Here is a 22067-nt window from a genome sequence, read left to right as displayed (position 1 = left end):
AATTTGCCTATACAAAGAAGCAATTTTGCCATTTGCAATTAGTCTTCTTTAAACAATATGAGCAAATATAATTATCGTAATTTCTTTTCTACTATTGTTTCTCAAGAAAAGATCTAAACCAACAATATAAAAGTGGAAGATTCATTAATTTTATTTTATATTATCATTTTAATTAATTTGCCTAGATTGATCCTCAAAATAGAGTAAGAGCTCATCTTCTACTTTTAATATTTACAAAGGGAATTCAGGCCCTAATCTTGATTGTAATCATGATATTCTCCTTTGTCACCTCCTATTCCTCTTCGTTTTTCTTTCTTTCTTCCCCTTCTCTTCCTTCCTCTCCACTTCCTCCTGCTAATACTTCTTCTTCAAATGGCAATTCTTTTATTCATTGAATATGAACATTCTACCAAACTGGAATATGTAGAATGGATTTACCTGTTACTCATATTAACTGAATCAGCATCAGTGAAAACATTTTTAAATATTCTCAAGAAAATCTTTAGAGAAACCGCCCTCAAGTTCAGTGTCCCCAGCAATACCTCCACCATATATTCCTGCCTTTACCTTTTTTTCATTTTTGTCTCATGAAATATCAGCATTTCTGAATGTAAAATAAAAGTTCTGATGTGAATCAATTATTTCACTTGAATTTAGATATGTTCCAGAGAAACTAACTGGTCCTTTCTCAGGGCAATGCCTTTGTTGTTGCTGTGTCAAAAATGTCATCTCCTCCTGCTAGAGAGACCTGTGTCTTTCGGAACAGGTCGTAACTTTTCTGTCTATCTTAGCAAGTTATATCATCTTTTAAAGAGGCTGTCAGTTGGGTCATAGGTCACTTGAAGCACTTATTTTGTAAATTGTGGATGTTTTATTCTTTCAGAGGCGCCAGAGCACTTTGTTCTTGTTCCTTTCTAAATTTTGCTAAGAAAAAAAGGGCTGCCATAAATCACCTTCTTTGACTTTCACTGGGTCAAGATTGTATGTTTCAACTTTAAGAAACAGTTAACTACCACATAGATTTCTTTATTCTTCCTATTATAAAGAAATAGTCAAATAGAAAAAAAAGATATGTGACCATCTGTGTGATAAGCACATTCCTGTTACAGTAATTGTGTAGACAATTACTCCCCATATCAATCTACCTGGAGAGAGCCTCTTTGTCCTACTCTTTGGGTATAGGTACAAGACTTCTCCATTTTTTTATATCCCATTAATTCCAGGCTCCACCAAAGTTCTTCTCATGCTCTCAGAGAGGAGAGAGAGAGAGAGAGAGAGATCTTCCAGACTTGAACTTGACAAGTATTCAGCTTTAGTTGAGTTCCATTGTGACCATGTGCATATTTTAAACATTTAAAAAATATTAGTTCAGAGAAAACAACTTATGACTTGGCTCTGCATAGATCTCAGCCCTTTGATAAAAATGCAGAAGCAGAGAAGTGCTAAGCATGACTGAGGCTAAATTTTCAACCATCTCATTTGAAATCAGCATTTAAGTGGAATTAGAGAAAATAAAGTGATTAGAGAAAATAAAGTTATTTCATCTCCTCCTGCTAGAGAGACCTGTATCTTTTGGAACAGGTCATTTGAAATAGAGAAAATAAAGTGATGCTAGCAAATATTTTCTCAGTGTCTACTCTGTTATAGGCAAGGTTTAAAGTGGCAGAAAGAAAGGTGAAAGCAAAAACAGGCAAAAATTGTTGGCCTCATGGAGTATAAATTCTGGTGCACACCTATGACTGTGGACTGAGAAGCTACCATGTCAAACCTGCTTGGGGTTTTCTAACGATCCTCGCAGGCTGCATGTCCTTGATGATGTCCAATTATCACCCTAACACTATGCAGAGATGACTGTAAATTTTCAGAAGCAACTATGTACTTGGACATAATATAATGAATATAAACATAAACATGAAAGTGAAAAAAATACTTTAAAACACTTGGGCATATAAAGTGTGGTAAGTATATGACAAAATAAAGACCTGTGAGAATTTTTCTACAACATTAAATTTTCTGTTTTTCTTGAAGAGCAACCAGAAAAGAAGTGGTATAGAAGCCAATGACCCAAAGTTCAGACTCAGAATTTCTTTATAAATGTCGAAACTCTGAAATATTACATGCTAATGCTGTCAGAGTTCTGTGAAATATGACTATCCCTGTTTCCTGGACACACCATCTAAGAAAGCTCAGGCTTTCTCCTGAGCTAAGTTTTTGGCATAGGCTGATACTATGATGAAAATGGTGATGTTTTGGAAATATACATACAATTTGGCACAGACTATATTCTGAAAGTGTAACTTCTGCCATAAAGAAAAGATATTTAAAAGTTAGCAAGCAGTGTTTGGTTTTCTGTTCGGAAGGTGGGGGGCTGGAGGAGGGATAGCATTAGGAGAAATACCTAATGTAGATAACGGCTTGATGGGTGCAGCAAACCACCATGGCATGTGTATACCTATGTAACAAACCTGCACGTTCTGCACATGTACCCCAGAACTTAAAGTAGAATAAAAAAAGTTAGCAAGCATTTTTAGGACGCTGTAGCAAAGGTAAACACCTAAATTTGTCCTACTTAATGGAATATGACCTGAGCAGCACAGTCTTAAGGAATGGGTTTATAAAATAAATTGTAATTTAGCAATTGTGAATGAATGGTTTATCAGTTAAAAAAGATTTATGAGCATATCAGAAAGAAAAGAATTTTCCAGAAAAAAGCCCTAAACACTTATCAGAAGACTGATTAAGAAAAAAGAAAAAAGTAAGAAGGTGCCTCTATTGTTACTGAGGCTAGACATTTTGGTCCAGAATCCATTGGCCAGTATCAGATAATTTGGTTCTGATTGATTTCTAACAGGTTTGATAGGGTCTAAGTAAAGTCCTATTCTGTGCTCAAGTTTTCCCTGGCTGCATACAAGGATCCTAGCCTCCACTTTTAACCACTGACACCATTAAAGGAAAGAGAGGAGAAGGAATTGCTCATGTCTAGTGGCCAGTGGATCCACGCTAGGGTTATTTGACAAGTAGCAATTCAGGACGTGCCAGACAAGGCTAATATTATTCATTGCAGGTAAAGTGTCTGCTGGACACTTCAAAGGCTTCGGAGAAACCATATGAAAGCTGGTTTCTTTTCTGCAGGGTTCCTGAGAACTAGCTGCCAAAGCAAAGGAATTCCAGTATTCTAAAAGTGAATCTGTTCCTTAGTGTGCCATTTATGTGTTGGCCAAAGGCCAAGATAGGATAACACTGTTGCAGAACATTAGCCTATAATCAAGAATCATCAGCCTCACAAAGAAGGTCAATATCATGAAAAAGACATTAAAAATTCCATGGAATGTCCCATGAAGCAGATTTAATATGCTAAGCACCTCATAAAACAGACTTAATAGACCAAATATTAAATAAAAAGGAGAAATAACCTTAGGTAAAAGAGATATATAAAACCATAAAGAATATTATGTACAATTACACATCAATAAACGTGAAAATGTGGGTAAATTTGAGGCAAATAATGAAACGCCCAAGTTGGTTCAAAAGAAAGTAAGAAATTTGAAAAGATTGATAACCAATAAAGAAATTTGAGTGTAATAAAAAGGCATTCTCTTCAAATAGTTCTAGGCCTAGAGGGTGTTACAGGTAAATACTATCAAAATGTCAAGGAACCAATTCTATTTCTCTTTCCAAACATACTTCTGCAAATTAAATCAATATATTAAATTAGGCAGTGTCCGATTCATTTAACTATGTAAGTATTACCTTAATCCTTAAACTAGGAAAACAAAATTATATGCAAATTTTAAATAAATATAGGTATAAAATGTTTAATTAACATTAGCTGATCAAAAAGTTCAGGGTACTAACAAAGCAATTCATCGTAATTGAGTAAATTTTACCTTGAAAGTGTAAGGACAGTTAAATAAAAGAATATCACGCAGTATTTTCCATCACATTAATGGGGGAAAAAAATCACATACTTTTTCACATACACACAGAAAAGTCATTTGAAAAGCTTCAACACTTATTTAGGATAAAAACTCACACAAACCAAGAATAGATAGGAAATTCCTTAACTTGATAGAAGTTGTCTTCCAAAAACCTAAAGCAAATGTACGAGGAACTTTAGGAATATCATCTTTAAAGTTTGGAAGAGGGCATGAATTACTGGTGTTGCCTGTATTGTACAATATATTATAAAAGTCCTGGCAACAGTAATATAATAAGCTGTATGGATAGAAAAGACAACATTGTCATTATTTCCAGATCATTTGGTAATTTATCTAAAAAAACACAAAGGACAAACACAAAAGCTTTTAAAACCAATAATAGACTTCAGTAAGATTGTTGGATTGAAAAAAGTAGCCCCAAATCAGCAGTACCTCCCCATACCAGCAACAACCAAAGATAATATAACAGACAAAGTGCAATGAATGTTTGAGAACTAATTTAACATTCTATTAAAGGACACAATATAAGAGCTGGATAAATGGAGAATCATATTATGTTCATAAATTGGCCAACAACACCATGAAGAAGTGAATTTTCTTTAGAAATAGGGAAGGATTTTTAAAACAAGCCATGAGAGCATAAGCAATAAAAAAAATCTGAATTTATTTTACAATAACAAACAAAGCAGTTCATTTAAAACAAAAATTTTAAATTAACAACTAGAAAATATTAGTAATATAAATAATACAAAGAATCAACATCAATAAAATGTAGAATTTCCAATAAATTTTTTAAAAGTAAGCCAAAAATATGGGGAAATTAAATGAACAAGCAATCACAGAAGACAATATTAGAATGACAATAAACGTATGAAAATTTTTAAAAATTAAAACTAATTTTTAATAATTTATCTAAGATTATTTAACAACATTAATTTAAAATTAATATTAAATTAGACATCTTAATTTTAAAAAGCCAATGGAATATCATTTTTCACCTATCAGATTAGCAAAAATAATAAAATCTGATGCTATTTTGTGTTGGCAAGACTATTAGGCACTGATTCTCAATCATTTCTGCACATGGGAATCACCTGCAGATCTTTAACTTATCCTAATGTCTGGCTCCCCAGCATTCTGATATACTTGGTATGGACTTTCAAAACTGTGCTTATGATTTAGGCTTGATCAGAGAAATATCATGTGTGATATGCTATATAATTTCAAATTTTCAAAGGGATGTTAGATAGAATATTAAATTGTGAATCCTATGGGAACACCACTACTAATAAGTGGAAGTTGCAGAAAAAAATTGGAAAAATTTTTAGCAATAGTGTCCAAAGAAAGAAAGACTTTCTTTACTTGATTGAAAGCTACACATCACTGGAAGTGTTCAAGAACATGTTGCATAGTAACTTGGTAGGGTTTGCAGAGCGAAATTCAGGTTATTAGACCAGCAGTTAGAACAGATGACCTTAAAATTATACTTATAAATGTGATACTTGAAACACTGATTACAGTCCAAGCTGAATCTCCCTTTCACCTCTTTCCTGCTTCCTTTTGTTTTCAAAAATTCCTGACTCAGCCTCTGTCTTGGCAGACAAAAAAAAGAGGCATAACCCAGAAGGTGGCTGTGTATTCTCAACTCTTGTTTCTATATGATTGATTGTCGTGGTCAATAATTAAGGAGTGAGATGGAAAATAGAAATATCACACTGATCAGAGTATGCTTAACAAAATACTTCTGATCTTGGAAAAGATTGGGGATTTTTCTCTATCTTTGTGGATGACACTGCTGTCAGTCCATTTGGGTTGGTATAACAGAAAACTATAGGGTGGCTTATAAAAAGCAGAAATTTATTTCCCACAGTTCTAAAGCCTGAATAGTCCAAGATCAAATTGCCAGATTGGGTGTCTGGAGAGGACTCTCTGCTGCATGGATGACGCCTTCCATGTGTCCTCACAGAGCTGAAGGGTCAAATAAGCTCCCTCGGGCCACTTTTATGTAGGTATTAATCCCATTCATGAGAGTGGAGCCCTTATGACCTATTCGTCTCCCCAAGGCCCATCTCCTAATACAATTGCGTGGGGGATTAGGTTTCAACATATAAATTTTGGGGAAACACAAGCATTCAGTCAGTGGCAACTGGGCTCCTGCTTCAGAGATCAGGCCTCTTCCTGAAGGCGATTATTTGGTTCTTTAGAACCTTTGGAACACTGGAGCACAGTCTTGTACAGTACCCAAGGTTTGACAATGTGTACATAAAAAAGGCATACATTTATGACACTTAAGTTTTTTACTAAGAACAAAGATAACTAAACCCTCTGATACTATACACTAGAACTCTTACTTGGAGTCTGGCAAAAATGGAGTTTTCAAAGCAAATAATCATATAACATCATTCCAACAACTTCTCTGATTTATATCTACAACATACATACACACATACATATATGTGTGTATATAACTATTATATATAATAAATAATAACTTTTGTATTAAGAACATGGACAATTCCCTATAAAATTTAGTTTAAAAAAGTAGGCTAAATTCTATCCACATGTATGCATGTATATTAACATATCCTGCACATATAAATTTCATATACATAATTTACTCTAGAAGGTTATAAAAATAAGTATTGACAGGAAAAATAGGATATCTGTGACCATCAAAGGAAAACTCCTCAAGCACTTGAAATAGGTTACTAAGCAGTAGAATAGATAGTAAAGTTGATTTGTTACTTTTGACTATCGTCTTGACTATCTCATCTATGTGCTCAGTCTTAACATCTAGTTTTCCTAAGTTCTTATTATCTCATTTTTAAAGAAATTAGTCCCGTGTTCTTGGCTAGGTGGATATGAGAAGGAGAAGGGGGACTAATTTAAGAATTATCATTCATTGTGAATTATGATGTGCTAGGCATTGTGCAAAATACCCACCTGAATTTTCTTACTGAAGCTACAGAACACTTCCATCAGATGTTCCAATTACCTTCCTTTTACAGAAGAGGATATTGAAACTTTACAGCGATTAAATAATTTGCCCGAGATTACATACTGTGAGAGAACTGTGATTTGAACTCAGAGCATCTGACTTTGCCATGGGTGTATGGGTGTATAGAAGCTTGTTAAACATTGGCAGGAGAGAAATTTTTTATAAGTTCATATTACATATAAAGGGAGTTAGGACCAGGTATCTGTCAAAACAAATCAGTTTTATGTGAAAATACTTTATAAAGAAGTTTTTTATTTAATATCATAAAATAATCAGCAGTGACAAAAATGTGAAATCAAATATTGAAAGACATCATCAATTTAAAATAATTTAATTTAGAATTTGTAGCTAATTATAGTTAGCCTAGATAAAATTGACCTGTGCACATTTTTAAGAAAGGAGCATTGTGTGTAAAATAACCGTAGGTGATATCTTTAAAACTTGAAGAAGAATCTCTCCTGTGTGTTGTGACATTACTCCTTATTTACTATCAAATGGTACTGCTAAATCCAAACAAATTTTGATACATTTATACCTGACCTCCTTATAGAAATATATCATAACCAGTTCAAATGATGTTAAGATTTTAAAGTAATGAAATGTAATTCATTAAAAATATTTAATAGTAGATATTCCCTAATATTAAGTAATATTTCCATCCAGTAATTCCAGATTAAGGAGGATTTATTATATCTATTTCAATCAGTGCCTATAATTTTTACTACTTTTGAAGAATTACTGGCATGAGTTAAGATGTTTCAATCGTAGGGTAAAATAAATGTTTATTTTCCTTTTACTATCATTCATTTTTATTAGCAGAAAATAATGTTACAGTATTTCTTTATTTTCAGTTTTATATTCAAATTGGTTGAAGGTCCAAGCACCTGAGCTACCTAGTATTCGTAAACTCAATATTATACATAAGTTTCTAAATTTGGAACATATTGTTCTCCTACCATCTAGGGGATTCTGTTTTATAGATAAGTAATAACTTGCTTGAACAAAATTACTAATGCCATTTCCAATGATGTTCTTGTTATGTTATAACCCTGACACCAAAAGCAATAGTTAGGGCTAAAGCACAGCATAGGTGCTTGTTCTCAGCCTGATCAAACAAGCTTAATTATGACCTCCAGATAAAGGTACTGCCATTAAGCCATTGAATTATCACAGATAAGGCTGAGTCTTCCTTACTGTGTGATGATAAATCACAGCTAACAACAGCAAAGAAGTTAGAGCTCACATAGCTAATCCTTCGGAGATTTTGAATGGGCTGGTTCTCCTACTGTTTTGCATCTATTTATATTGCATTCAGAACCCCCAAATGGCCTCTGCTTATCTCCAGCTTTAGATAATTTATGCTTTTTGGTGTGTCACCTCACCGCTGAAGCTGTTATCAGGAATGAGGAGGTTTAGGAAATCGGATCCACTGAAATGCTAATCCTCCTGCCAATTACTACACAAAGACAAGTTTTCTTCACTGATTTGCTTTTGTTTATTTGATACTGCAAATGTGGATTTTATGATTACAGTTTAGGACAATTGTTTAGCTCCAAAACAAAATAAGCATTTAATTTGACTAGCTTTCTCTTTTCACAAGAGTGGTTGGGCAATTTACACTGATTCAAATGGCCAGATGGTTTCCTCTCTGTTTGTCACTGACTAAATAGATGTGTAAATATTTTTATTTTCATAGAGGGCTGGTCTTGAGAAGAGAATTTGTTGAAGTCCCCCTCAATGGTGGGCTCCTGCTCCAAGATGCACTCATCCTAATTTAGATTCTTTGATATAAAGTATCTTCTATGTGAAGCTTTCACATGGAAATATGATGCCTGTCTTGGAAAGTCATTAAGATAATTTTTTTCATCCCTTATTGCTGTCCAAGTTTTATGAAATCTTATCTCTGAGAATTTTATGAGGTTATTTGACTAGTAGTTAGATGTATTACTTTTCGGTGATATCAAACATTCCTAAATGAGTAACTATCAAGCCCATAAAATTCTCATGTGCTTATTAGCATAGTATAATGAAAATTTGAAATGCAAGGTTGGACTGTACTTTTAAACAGGCAAATTAAAGTCATACCTAGCTGTGTTTTCCAATTTATTTTTTCTCAATAAGATCTCTACGTTTCCAAGGCTTGGAAAGGATGAGGTCACCCAATTGTCGTGATTGATCACCAATTATTCAAGTCTTCTTGTGTTGACTATTGACGCCAGTTATTGAGATAGCAATCTTCAAAGTGATAAAGGAAGTTACAAAATTAATTCAATCTTGAGATTCCATTACACTTAGTGTCACCTAATAGAACATTTGATATTTTTAATCCTAGTCAAAGGCTTTCTCCCTAAGCAGATGCTGATGGCAGAAATGATGGAAAAGAAAAATATCTAACATTATAACTTCTGCAATTCTTTTTTTTCTTGGTATATTTCAGTGTAAAGCATTTATGTAGGTGGCTTCCCAGATGGCTCCTTGATTCTTCTATAGAAATGTAAGATAGGTATCTGTATTTTAACTTGAAAATGAAATGCTCATAAGACTTCTTCCGACATACGTGAAAGCTTCTTCTCTTCAAAGACTAGTTTCTGTATTTTAAACATGTATTTAGAAAACCTTCTTAACTTTTTCTTCTAAGGCAACATAATTAAAAATACATATTGATTACTAGATACAAGCCATTCCAAGAGCTACTTAAAACTGAATTTTAGGTGAGATTTAATATATTAGCAGATATTGTGAAGGTAAATATTAAATCACTGACCACCTGATATACCTCATTGTTTGTTTTATATTTATCAGTAGGCACATTCCTTTTGAAAGAGCAAGTCTGCTTTTATTTTTTATTTTTTTTATTTTTATTATTTTCTTTAACAGCATGTTTTGAATATCCATTTCAAATTTCTCAGGTGCTAATAGACTCCCACTATGAATTTTTACCTGGTTTTACTGTTTCCAGGCATAAGGTAATATGACTCATTACTCAATGTAAATACACAGAAATAATTAAGCAGAGTTCTCAGATTTTTTGCTTCTCTATACCTGGAATGAAACTTTCAAAGAGAGGGAAGGGCAAAAGCACTCATCATTTTATGGCACAAGTATTGTGGTGTCAACAGAAAGTCAGTATTTGACTTTAGAATGGGAGAAAATTTTTGCAATCTACTCATCTGACAAAGGGCTAATATCCAGAATCTACAATAAACTCAAACAAATTTACAAGAAAAAAACAAACAACCCATCAAAAAGTGGGCAAAGGATATGAACAGACACTTCTTAAAAGAAGACATTTATGGAACCAAAAGACACATGAAAAAATGCTCATCATCACTGGCCATCAGAGAAATGCAAATCAAAACCACAATGAGATACCATCTCACACCACTTAGAATGGTGATCATTAAAAAGTCAGGAAACAACAGGTGCTGGAGAGGATGTGGAGAAATAGGAACACTTTTACACTGTTGGTGGGACTGTAAACTAGTTCAACCATTGTGGAAGTCAGTGTGGCGATTCCTCAGGGATCTAGAACTAGAAATACCATTTGACCAATTACTGGGTATATACCCAAAGGATTATAAATCATGCTGCTATAAAGACACATGCACATGTATGTTTATTGTGGCACTATTCACACTAGCAAAGACTTGGAACCAACCCAAATGTCCAACAACGATAGACTGGATTAAGAAAATGTGGCACATATGCACCATGGAATACTATGCAGCCATAAAAAATGATGAGTTCATGTCCTTTTTAGGGACATGGATGAAGCTGGAAACCATCATTCTGAGCAAACTATCGCAAGGATAAAAAACCAAACACCGCATGTTCTCACTCATGGGTGGGAACTGAACAATGAGAACACATGGACACAGGAAGGGGAACATCACACACAGGGGCCTGTTGTGGGGTGGGGGGAGTGGGGAGGGAGAGCATTAGGAGATACACCTCATGTTAAATGATGAGTTAATGGGTGCAGCACACCAACATGGCACATGTATACATATATAACTAACCTGTATGTTGTGTACATGTACCCTAAAACTTAAAGTATAATAAAAAAAAGAAATAAAAATATCTGCCACTTTATTTGGCTCTGATATGCAAGTGTTTGAAATTAACTGACATTAAGGCATTAAGGAGTGTATGCATATGTATATTCATCTCCATTCAATTATTCTCTAACATTGAAAACACTTTTAGTAATTTTATGTATCACAGCTCTTAACCAACTGCTCTATGCCAGAGTCCTAGTGGATATCATTCCCTTCATTCAGCATAAAACCAAAACAAAACACAAACAAAATGTGAAATAAACAAATGAAAACAGAATAATCTGCCTTCTTGCTGATAATGATGATTATTTTTTATAAGAATGGGAAACAAACAGAACAAAATAAATTAAGCTTAAAGGAGTTACACAATCCCAAGTTGTGCAATTTGGGAGGTTATCCTTAGTTTTTTATTTGTTTGTAAACGATTGCTTTCTTGTACTACCTTTGCTTTGCTCTCAATCACCATCTTCTCTCTCTTCATCTTTTATCTAAAGCTGTTTTATTTTCCCCTCTCTGATACCTTTTCCTCTGCCCTTCTATTTCCCAGAGATGTGGCTTTTCAAACTGCCTTGCTTCGTTAACATTTCACATATAGACCTCATGGCACAGATGCCTCAAAATGCTTTTGCTATGAAACTTGTTCTTTATGCAATAGTAAAGCCTTAAGTATATGAAGTAAAACGTGATCTGAATATGAGAAAAGTTAAGCATTTAAGGTTTTAAAATTATTTTTCTGGAAGGATGTGCTACCGTTATTATCCAACCTAGCAAAATTACTAAGCTATTCTTAGACAAATTTCTGTCAGCTGAAAGAGAAGGAGAAAGGGAGGAAGAGAAGAAGCGAAGAGGAAAAGAAAAGAGAAGCTGGTCTGTAAAGGAAAAGCATGGAATTTGAATATTCTATTTCACATGACCTAGATGAATAAGTCAGACAGTTATTTACCATTAAATAATACACAAAACTACCTACATTGAAATTTTTCTCTACCTCAAGTTTGGATCCCTTAGGATCAATGAAAAGATTATTGAAAGCTCTTTATTGATCTCTCACATTTCCTAATTCTCAACACATTTACTGTTTGACCTACATAATTGAGGATTGGCTATATATTATTTTAACTATCACTCTTTAATTGTTTCATATATGTGAATTTTTTCTTCCCAAATAGTTTCTGATTTCCTACAGCATGGGAATGCATCTTATTTTTAAAATATATTCGTTGCACTGAGAATAGTTGTGGGTCCATAGTCCTAGGCTATCAATGTATATTTGGGGATTTATTAAGATAGAGAGATCATAGGTGAAGATCAGCGTACAGCTGCTCAAAAGTGGTGTGCACAAGACACTCTGAGAGGTTGTGCTCAAGAATGATGTGTGTTTGTAAGAGGAATCTGACAGAGACAGCAATAAAAAGCATAAAATTTTATTTCTTTGATAGGCCAAGTGAGTCCATAGCCAGGCAGTTTGACAAGTCACTGTCGAACTGTTCAGTGTACATAACTTTTTGGGTCATCTGCACAATTTAAAGCAACTACCACAGGCACTAGAGATAATATTAGAGAATTTGGATTGGATACTTATTTAGTATTTCTTCATAGATACTTTTGGCAGTTTAAGATAGTGTTGTCTATGTTATGCAGAAACTATGTAACTATTTGGGTAGAGAGACCTTTAAAAGTATATTTAGACAGAGAAATGGGGACAGAACTTTTGACATTAGCCATAGAAAATGAGGATTTTTGTCATAAGTGTTTGCACCCAGTTCTTAGATTTGCAATAATTATAAAGTCAAACAAAGCCAAATGACTGCATGTTGTGATTTGAGTTAAACAAAACTCAGGAAAGCATGGAAATCACCAGATAGCTGTGTAAACTTGTGGTTTGTTTCCTGGTTTATGCATGTGTACTCATGTGAGGTGCTGACCCTGTTTTATAAAAGGCTGCTGGGAAAAAATAAAATTGGCTTTGGGTATTTTATTAGATTTTTTCAGAGGAAAAAGTCCAAACCTCTTATAAATATTGCTGGTCTCTCTAAATCTGTGAAAAATATTAGAATAATCTAGAGCAAAATTGAATGCCTTTGTGTGTCTGTGTGTGTGTGTGTGTGCGTGTGTGTGTGTGTGTTTTGTCCTATTTTTTAATAGGGAAATCACAAAGGCAAAGACATTTCTTTGTATCTTACATTAATGTTTGGTGTGGAGACAGGGCTGTTTCTCTGGAGATTCTATTTCTCTTTCCCAATCTCTCTCACATTTATGTGCAGGAGATTCCAAGTTAAAGAGCAACCTTGAGTAAAGGAAAGGACCAAAAGAAGATACCAAAACTCAAGACACAACCTGGGATAAATGGAGACAAAAAGACGCAGCTACTTTGATCGAAGGTTGTAGCTGAAAGGGACTTTAGATATCTGATACCCTCACTCTACAATGAAAGAAAGGGAGGCCCAGAACCTTTAAGTAACTTAAACATACTCACACAAGTGGCCAATATAGAATTGGATCTCCTTTTCCTAGTTACTACTTCTAAGTCTTTTCCCCTAAATCAAAATGCCTTTCTTGTAAGTGATGTGCAAGGGAGAAGAGAAGTCACACAGTTTAAAACATCTTCTAGGTTTTTAAACTGCTCACACACACCTGAGCTTTGCCTATTCTTGTCTCTACTTAAGGCAAATCCCCAGCCCAATGTTCAAGTCCTATAATTCACTATAACTTAAAGTTGAACCACAGGCTACACAGCTAAATATGAAATATTGGTAACTGATTGAGTGACTACAGATTGGCTGGGAAAGTAAAGCTAACTCCTATTTACCTCTAATGAAATAAGAAACAGACTGTTGCATGTTGTGTAAATCGCTCTGTAGTGGGCCCTGTGTTGTTGATGATTTGTAAGCAGGTATTTAGACCTGTTTTTGAGGGAGCCCAGGGAAGGTGATGTCAGGAGGACAGTGTGGTGTTGGTAGTGAGGGCCTGCCTGAGATCAGGTTGAATGTGCTTGTTCTACATGCTTTTGTGCTCCAAAAGTTTGTGGCAGTGCACTGAAAAGATGAAATTCCTTGAGATAGAGAGCAAAGAGAACATGTAAAAACAAACAAACAAACAAACCTGACAAGGTTGTGTAATAGTTTGGAAAGAAGCACATAGTAAAATCTTTGTACAGCATACCTAGTACATTTTGGAGGAGACGGGATGTTGTAATGAGCACTTGTCCCTTACTGAACTGAGTGAAGAATAGCTAACCGAGTCACCATATTTTATATATTCAGTATCTTAGGTGCATATTCTCAAAGACAATAGAAAGCCAAAAGCTCGTAATTACTCATTTTTTGTGCCTTTAATGTGTGATATTGCTGCATGCTTCTTTTTGATCTTTACAGCAAATGAGGAAGCATTGCAAAACAGAGCTGCCTCCCCTTGTCTCTGTGATAATTCAGGCAGCAAGTGCATGGTTCCTGCTGTGCAGCGTTGTTAGCTGTGCCTGCAAGTGCTGGCTGGAATATAACTAAATAAACCTACAGACAGGAAAAAGAAACACCATTGCACTTAACCTGCTGTTTTACTTTGGTTTTAAGTTTGCAAATGATTTTTAGTCAATTGTCAATATGGAGGAAGCCTAAACAGATCCCAAAGGAAAAAGCACTATTAAAAAAAGGTTCCCTTTTACATTCTGCCAAACAATATTTTCAGACTGATAGAAATTAAACATGGTATTTACATGGGATCAATAGGAAAGCACTCACCCTCTCATTCACTCATTTATTCGTCTACTGCCTATTTGATGGTCTACACATTAGATCTTATTCTAGAGTGAGATCCTATAAGAGTCTAACACCAGTATTAATAGACATGTAAAATGAGTTCATACGTTTTATGTCTTTTGCCAAAAAGACATGTAAAGTAATGGGATATAGATTATTATTCCTATCAAGAGCACATTTTCCTCTACCACTCTAAGACAAATCTCTAATCTTTCAGTCTTACTCCTGAAAAAATGTTTTCCAGAAGCCACTAAACAGATTTCCTGCCTCAGGACTGGAGCCACATTTGCAAACCTCAGCCAGACACTGGTAAGAGGATGGATATCACCCTGACTAATTTATATTAGGCATGATTTGTCCTGGGAAAAGGAGGGGTCTTCTATGAGCATACGAAAGACCAAAAAAAAAAAAAAAAAAACAAGAAAAAAAAGTTAAACAACAACAAGATAAAAGGAGCAACCTAAAGACTACATCCTCCATCCCCAATTTCTCAATTACAAGCTATTTGTTGCTTCTGAGGCTGGTAGCTACTAAAGTGTCTATGACTGGGGGTGGATGAAATCCCTGATTCTTAGGTTCTTCCCATGTGGGCTAGTCAGTTAATTAAAGAGTGACTAGCTGGGTGCGGTGGCGCACGCCTGTAGTCCCAGCTACTCGGGAGGCTGAGGCAGGAGAATCTCTTGAACCTGGGAGACAGAGGTGGCAGTGAGCTGAGATTGCACCACTGCACTCCAGCCTGGCGACAGAGTGAGACTCCATCAAAAAAAAAAAGAAGAGGAATGCGCAGATGAGTGGCAAATCCTGGGAAGATCTTGGTGTTTGGGAATGTATAAACTATTTCACAAAAGAAGGTATGTAATCACTTATTTTAAGTAACCCTAGTCAACTTGATCCACTGAAGACCAGGATAGAACTAGATATTCGCTGAGTCTTCCCTGATTCTGAGACTAGGAGACTGCAGAAAAAATAGAAAACAGAGTGACCTTTCTGGGTATATCAAGAAGAGACCGTTAGCCTGCCATTCAAGACAGGAAGAGGAAGTGAGATAACCCTTTTGACTTTCATCCTCTAGAGAGTCTCTCTCCTAAATAAATTTCAGCCACCAGAACTCAGCTGCATGTGCGGCTTAAGAAAATAACTACCCATTTAAGGGGCCATGGCAATGAGAAAGAAAAAGATCAGGTTGCAATTCAGGATACATGCCCAGGGAAAAATGAGCTACTGAATTTTTTAAAATAAGGAAGGAAGAGAGGGAGGGAGAAAGGAAAAAAGAATATATTGAAAGATGTTCAAATCACACACACACACACACACACACACACATACACCCCACATTCCTGGTTTTGGAACTAACATTAAATAGATGTTTTAGAAGGGAAAACAGTTACTATTGAAATTAGAATTTATGACTGAGTGAATTAAGCGCAAGAAATACTTAAAAGCACAGAAAAGAAAGAGGAAGAGAAATCATGAAGAAAAAAGAAACAGTGAGAATAGCTCTAAGAAAAAGAACAGCTAAAAGGTGATTTAAAGGAGGAAAAAATAGTAAATGGGAGAGAGGTAATTACTGAACAACTTCTAGAAATAAATTTTCATGAATTGAGAAAAGATTTGGGTCCAGAAATTAAAAGGGCTGACTAAGTTTCAGGCTGATTTAATAAGAAGATATATGCAACCAAGTAAATCCTTATAAAATGTGTGAACTCCAGGGATAAAGAAAAAGGTTTATGTTTATAGCTTGGAACAACAAGTTACTCACAAAGGAAAAATAATCACACTGGTATAGGCTTTATTTTTTGACACTGGAAGCTAATAGACAATAGATCATTTAATACACTCAGGAAAACAAACAACATGCAAAAACTCCTATATTCAGTCCGTAATTTTCTTGTTTATTATCCGGTTGATGCCTCTTTTGAAAAAAGACAAAATATATAGAAAGAGTAACATACACAAACTGGAATGGTTTGCTATGCAACCATACTACCTAAGGAGAATACTTGAGGAAAGGCCATAAAAAAACAAATTAATCATAAGAGAGACAAGGTGAAAGAAGAGAGAACAGTGGTGAGTAATGACATTTAATATATGTAAGTTTAATAGATGAGGATATGAGGAATTTCACAATCTAAGGGACTTATTTTAAAACAATTCAAATAATCACTCAATTATTCCAGCAAAACCAAGGAGATGGAGGTGGGCATGAGGGGGATAAAGAGAGGTTGAAAATGTTCTAATCATGTCATTATGGACAGGGGAATGGAGGACAAAAAAAAAGAAAAGAAAATATATTCTTAGAGTTTTTTCCTATTGAGGGTTAGGAAGGATATGTGGGAAAAAGTAAAGGACTGTAGGAGAAGGAGAGAATACGTCTTGAATAAGTTGTATGAGAGAAGAGAATGGGGCTGAAATCACCGAGGAAATGTAATTAGAGTGGAAACTACATTAATTTGGGAATGTATAGAACTTTCATCAACTCAGTCCAAATAGCATAAATATGTAAAATGTATATAGCATTATTTATTTAACTGTTATATGTTACATCTTAACACCAAGTTATGATCCAGTAGATTTGTTTCATGGTGATTCCAAAATGATTTCTGACCTCAAATGCAAATGGATGAACCAGTGCATCACAAGTTCAAAGATTTGGGGGGGTTCTGAGGAAATCAGTGTTAAGACAATGTAGAAATTCATACTAGTGTAAACTCATGCATTCTACACATTTGTGTTATTTCTTTTCCATATGATTAAATAAATCCACACTCTCCTTTCTTCTTCTTTTTATCTCTAGCTCCTAAATAGGTAAAATAAATGTATTAGTCTGTTAGAGCTGCCATACAAAGTTTCACGGATTGGGTGACCTAAACAACCAAAATTAATTTTCTCACAATTCTAGAGACTAAAATTCCAAGATCAAGGCATTGACAAGGTTGATTTTTTTTCTGGGGCTTCTCTCTTTAGTTTGGAGGTGGCCATCTCTTTCTGGTGTTCTCACATGGTCTTTTCTCTGTGTATGTCTCTATTCTAATCCCTTTTCTTTTTTAGGAAGTCAGTAATATTGAATTAGGCTCACACATATGACCACATTTTACCTTAATTACCCCTTTAAAGCCCCTGTCTTAAAAATACAGTTACATTGTGAGGAATTGGGGGCTAGGACTTCAACATATGGGTTTGGGCGACACAATTCAGCTCATAATAGCAAAATAAAACAAAATAAAATGAAATGTCTCTTACTTCTTTCTGTGGATTTTGAAATGTCCTAGGCCTGAGTTTCTGAGAACATTCTGTAAACCTCTAATTACTCTGTAAACTCTTGTAGCCTCTGAGATAATCATCAAACTGGAGGTTCTGCAGAAACCAGGGGAAATAAAATCCTTTTGTTTGAGTATTTAAGAATACAAAATTTAAATTTCATTCTGATTTCTATTTAGAGATCTATCTATCATCTATCCACATACCTTACCTATCTATTTAATTTTGAGATATTGAGAGATTGTCCAGAGTAGTCTCTCTCCCCACAGAAGGTCTTCCACAGGCACTATCATCCAGGGAGAGCAAGCAGAACCTTGGAAAAATAAATTGCTAAATATCCAAATGGATTTTGTAAAGCATTATATTGAAGCATAATGCAGACACATAAATGGATTTCCATTTATATATACGACAATAGTCCTGAAAGCAATATTTTCTCTCATTCTTTTTGAGATAGAGTCTCACTCTGTTGCCCAGGCTGAAGTACAGTGGCATGATCTCTGCTCATTGCAACCTCTGCCTCCTGCCTCAGCCTCCCAAGTAGCTGGGATTACAGGGGCGGGCCACCATGCCCAGCTAAATTTTATATTTTTAGTGGAGATGGGGTTTCTCCATGTTGGCCAGGCTGGTCTCAAACTTCTGACCTCAAGTGATCCGCCCACCTCAGCTCCCAAAGTGCTGGGATTACAGTCATGAGCCACAATGCCTCCTGTTCTCTCATTCTTTCTATCCTAATGATCAGGTGGTTTAAAAAGTAAAGGTTCTGTTTTCCTTTTAGTTGTTGGTTTCCTCTAAAACACTAATGTAAAATATGAAATTCTAAATCCTGGAAGACTTAGAATACGAAGTTTGAACTATAAATCATATGATGCAGAAGACTGTAATATCAGAGCATTGGTTTCTATCCAAAAGGAGGTGTGATTTCAACCAGCAAGGGGAAGAAGAATGTGAGTCATAAAATAGAGCATAGATCCTGGTTGGTGACTATCAAGGGACTTTGTATCCTTCTCCTCCAGGGACTGAAATTCTATTAATGTCCATTGAAATTTCATATGAACCTCGGAGATACCTGGACCTGGGTGGCCTTAGGGAAGAAAGAACCGGTGCCTGACTCCCACACATGTAGTCCACTTACTGCATGTTTCACAGACAAGCCCAACATGGTAAATGAGTGACAGAGCAGCGAGATTGGGGAATAAGTCCCAGCAAAATGAGCACTGGGACAACAAATGGCACGGGGAGAGTCCTAGCAGGATTCCTGTGCCAGAAATTTCCATCATTCATTGATATTTGTTTATCTACCCCTTTTGGACCACTAGGAAAGATCGTGCTTTCTTGTTCCTTTGAAGTTAGGTGTGGCGATCAGCTCTTTGACCAATGACAAATTGCTAGTGTGATCATTGGTGATATGTGTCACATGTGGGAAGTATTTACTGCTGGTGTATGAATCTGTATTTCTTTTCCCTGCCATGGCAAGTGTGGAAACTTGCTTAAATGTCACCATCACAAGATAATGTACCCTCCATCAACAGAGGGACAAAGCTAGTGACAAGACACATAGGGCAAAGCTACCCTTTTTGGTTATGTAGCGTGAAAAAGAAATATATTTTGTTATTTTAAGTGCTGAGATTTGGGGCTGTCAGTATCATGTAACCTCTTCGGATTGATTGAAGTAGACATCTACATGCAATACCAGAGAGTGGCTCTCAGACAAGACTATTAGCTCCTGACGCCAGAGCAAAAGAAAAGTCCTGGCAAAAGAGAAAAGTCTTTGCAAGTTAGATCACTTCAGTGGACAAAGCAAGAGGAAGAAAAGAGAAGAATCTGAAAGCAAGAACATTTGAAATGACTAGAGTCTGTATGTTAACCCAGATGCAACCCTGTTCATAAGTCAGCAAGATTAAATTTCTCAAAATCAGCAGAAATGGAAACTAAAGAACAAGATTTATTCAATTACAGGAAAATAAAAGTCATCATGATCCACCCTATCTTAAGAATTAATGTGACCATAAAAAATTACAAATGTGTATAGAAAACCATATTACTTAATGATATAATTGATTTAACTCTTAAATATGTGTTGGTAAATAAGTCACATGAACATTTAACAACAAAATATTTCAGAGTGACATTGTAGTGTTGTGACAGCACAATGTTACCCTCTATCTTTAGAAATTTTTTTTAAAACAAACTAAACAAAAAACAGTCTTTCAATTGGATTCCTTTATACTCAGCATATTATGTTCAGGAATAGTTTAAAGGAAAGGAGCATATAGAGAAGTAGAAGAAAATAGTTGCTCATTTTTTTTAATGAATAAATGCAGAGATCTAAGTTCATAGATGTTGATACTGGCTAAATATCTTGGAAGGTGGTGAATTGTCAGTTAGCAATAGACTGACAACAAGGAATTGTACCTACAGTGGTTGGCATAAAACTTAAGTAGCTGTTTGAAGATTCATGAACATTCATATTGGGGTGGCAATTACACTGAATACTGAGGCTAATAATTACATTTCTATTGTCATTCTTTGCCAAATATGGATAAGCAAGCTCACTTTTCCCATAATTACTTTCCTTACCGGATATACAGAATTTGGTCTACCACTTTATAACTGCTAATACTTTTTAACATAGTTATTTATTATAACAATATATTAATTATATAACATGATACTATAATTAGTCAATAATTAATATCAATTAAATAAATGCTACTATAGGTTACAACTAAATTACAATTAATAATTATAATCACGATTTTATATTTTTGATAAGTTGAATACATTCTCATTTGAAACTGATTTTACCACTCATATATTCAAATTTTGAAGATACATTTATGGACATATTAGAAAAAACTTCTTAAAGAATGAATATTTCAAAAGTCAATAAATTGTCAAAGTCACAGATAGCTAGAAAATGAAGGTTATGAGGACCTGCCTCTAGTTTATTAAAAGTATCATTACCTGCGGGATTTATTGTATTTACTACTGTGCAATTTATTTGCACCTTTTTCAAGGGTCCTGAAATAAGTATCTCAACTTCCTAAACCTAATACTTCATAGTAGGTGCGGCATATTTATGTTCAGAAATCTGTAAATAATTCATTTCAGTGGAAATTTTGGCATTAAAATACTCATTATGTGAAGAGTAGTGTAATATTTTTGTTAATAATTTTAAATATTTATTCATTTTTACATAATTTTGAATTAAAGCTAAGTGTGTGTGGATTAGCTGGCAACATGGAAAAGGGAGAAAGCTTTGTGTCTGAGGTCAGTTATCTTTATTTTCTATTTTACTGCTACTCAAATTGTGATCTATGAACTCTTTGTTTCTAATTTCTGATGAAATTATTACAAAAATTGAATGTGAGAGTTTAGAAACTTGTGGGATAATTTAACATACAAACACAAGATGAGTGAACTTGTCTCACTGAACAGGTTATATACCAGTTTCTGTTTTAACTTCTCTGTGGATCACTTGCAGCTTGAGCTCCTTAGTTACATCAGCTCAAGACAGACTGGGGAAAAAAAATGAAATAAAAACAGATTCTTCACCATGGATAATTTGGTCTACCTTACCAGGGCTTAGTAATCTTAGGTCAAGATACTTTACTTTTTGTTCATTTTTATTTTTTGTTATTAGCAAACAGTTTCAGCTGTTTAAATGATTTTCTAAATTAAACTGCGGCTGATTACCAATCAGAGTAAGTAGCTATAAAAAATGATATCTATTTTCCTTGTAAATAATTTGCATACACTTGAATATGTTATCTGAATTTATAAAGTTATGTACAAATCGTTTTAATAACTAATAGTAGGAATAAATATAATAAATATAAGTGGCAAATATGCAGCTGTTAAGACATGCCAGGTTAAGTATTTAAAAATCATTATGTCAGTAAACTATCGCAAGAACAAAAAACCAAACACCGCATATTCTCACTCATAGGTGGGAATTGAACAATGAGATCACATGGACACAGGAAGGGGAACATCACACTCTGGGGACTGGGGTGGGGGGGGAGGGGGGAGGGATAGCATTGGGAGATATACCTAA

This window comes from Pan troglodytes, chromosome 5 (genome assembly GCF_028858775.2).
Source record: "Pan troglodytes isolate AG18354 chromosome 5, NHGRI_mPanTro3-v2.0_pri, whole genome shotgun sequence".
NCBI classification, from domain to species: Eukaryota; Metazoa; Chordata; class Mammalia; order Primates; family Hominidae; genus Pan; species Pan troglodytes.
The sequence above is the reverse complement of the archived record's forward strand: the minus strand, read 5'-3'. Positions refer to the sequence as shown.